The following is a 2,549-nucleotide window of genomic DNA, read 5'->3' as shown; positions in this document are numbered from 1 at the left end:
GAGTATTTTTATGTCTGCAAACTCTTCAATATTCAAAAGATGAGCACATGGCTATAAAACAAGTCAATTATATATATATACATATATATATATATACACACACACATACCCATCCAGGATACAGTATAAATGATAGTGATATATTTGAATCTATGTTTCAGATCCTGGAATGAAATGTAAACACTGCACAGTGCTGTTACTATCATTTGGGGGAAGAGACTCCAATAGAACAGACACACATTACAGCACAGCACTGATTAGTATTCCATCATACCTCAGAAATATGGACAAGTTTGAAGGTGCTGTTTGGTTTTGCTATTCTTACCTTGGAAAAGAAGCCATTCTAATTTAACTCTAACTAAAAATAGGTGTAAAATGCAACCACTCTGAATCTAACCCTATAGTCTAAGAAAAATTAAATCCTTAATGAAATAATTCACCTGATTATGGTAGAATTATAATAGCAGCATTTTCTCTTTCATTACCCAATTTGAGAACCTCCTAACAGGAAAATCCTCCAATACCACCAGTTCCCCAAAAGTCTTGAAGTACCCTCACTCCTGAGGAAAATGGAAGTTAATCACATTTCATCGTAAAACAAAGGATGACCACATCATTACATAGCTGCCAAATCACTGTAACCATGACCCACAACCGTCATACCCACTGTTACTCTCTCCCTGTATTTATTTTTACCAGATATATGTCATTCGGCTGCAAAATAATCATAGGTGTTTTGTTAGGGCTTGTGTCCCCTAGGCACTCCTAGCTAGGGGTGGAGTCAAACTGGCCACCTCCTTGGGGACATGGCCTTTTGTATAAGAGGGAGGGACTCTTGGACTGCTTCTCTTTCTGCCCCTCTGTCTTCCTGCCTGTCTCGAGGGTGGCCCCTAGTGGGCCACCTGACCCAGAGAGCTGCCATGGCTCTCTGCCATGTTTCTACCAGCGTTGGATCCACTCCTCCTGACACCCACCATCGTGGGATCCCTTGCGTCCCAGTTCATCCTTATGCTGCGCTGGCACGTGGCTACATGAGCATGAAGAGCGACTTAAGGACTAAGCATCAGACTTGCGGAGTTGAGTTGGACAACTATGAATATATAATTCTTCTTGACATAACGTTCTTTCATCTTCATAGATGAGTATCACTGGACTTGCTCCTCGAAATAACCCGGCCTCGCTCACGTGGTAAAGGTGAAATGTCAAGTCATGATGTAGTTGATGAGTGAGGACTAGCTGTACTCATTCTCACAACTGTTTTCTGAGCCGAAATTCTTACTCAAACACTTCTCCTGAGTCACTTCCCGTTATTCCAAAACCATGTGCATCAGAATAGAACTAGGCTCCATAGAGTTTTCAATAGCTGATTGTTTTAGAAGTTGCCTAGCCTTACTGCTGAGGACCTTCTGCTTGAGTTTAAACCTTCCATCTTTGTTTAGTAGATGAACTTATTAACTGTCTGCACCACCCATAAAAATGCTTAATCGTGTTCAATTGCCTTACATTTTTCCATCCTTCCAGTCACTGTGGAACACAATTCTTATTATCAGTGTTCTAGCTGGCATTCAGGTTCCTGGGCTCCCTAACAACAGCCTGATTTACTTGAAGTGTAGCATAAACAATAGGAGTGAGGGGGTAGATCAAGATATAACCAATCAAGATATAACCAACGAGGCCTCTCTGTGGGCCTGGCCTTCTCCTGAGAATTCTGGGAACTCCTGTATTTCCTCCTTGGAGGCGGGAGTCACATTCTCTCTCTCTGCTCACTCCCTGAGAGAAGCTCTACTGACAAGACACATGACACTCTGATGCTAGACCCCTGTGCCCTGGGAACTGGAGGAGCCACACGGAGACCCCTGGCAGCAGTGAGATGCTTAGAACGCCACTGGATCCACAAGACTTCCAACCCACTGGCCTGTGATCTTCCTGCATTTGGCATCATTGCATGTGTTGTCTGAGTCTGAAGAGGACTTTACAGATTGATATCAGCTATAGGGGCTAATATTGGACTTAAAATTGATCTAGACTGGGCTGGGATACTTTCTCAATATTCAATGGCTCTTGTATATAAACCTCTTTCTTATATACATACGAGTGTCTATGAATTGGTTTCTTTAGTCTACTAGGACTAACACAGATGAGCTGGGTCCAAGTTTTCCAAAATCTCAACTGGATCAAATCTCCAAGGTAGCTCCTTCCCTCAGAAGCCTAGCATCTCATGGGAGGATTGGAAGATCTCTGAGCTGACAAATATCTTTCTTTCCCATTGGTTAACTGAATTTCCCCACAATGTGGTAACTGGGCGCCCTATATGCTAGCTAACATCCCCCAGTGTTTCTCTCCTGCTTTGGATTTCATCGATTTTATTTTTATTGGAAATACCCACCACAAACTGTACACCAATTCAAGACTTTCTATGTGTGTAATTCAGTGATACTAGTTGCTTTCTTTAAGTTTTACTTCCCTTCTCACCCTCCTTTCCTAAGTTGTTCCTTCCTCATTAATAGACACTGAAGTCCTTATCGAACCTTTTGAGTTGCTATTATCAA

The sequence above is a fragment of the Tenrec ecaudatus genome, chromosome 10 (genome assembly GCF_050624435.1).
Source record: "Tenrec ecaudatus isolate mTenEca1 chromosome 10, mTenEca1.hap1, whole genome shotgun sequence".
Lineage (NCBI taxonomy): Eukaryota > Metazoa > Chordata > Mammalia > Afrosoricida > Tenrecidae > Tenrec > Tenrec ecaudatus.
This window is presented reverse-complemented; position numbering follows the sequence as displayed.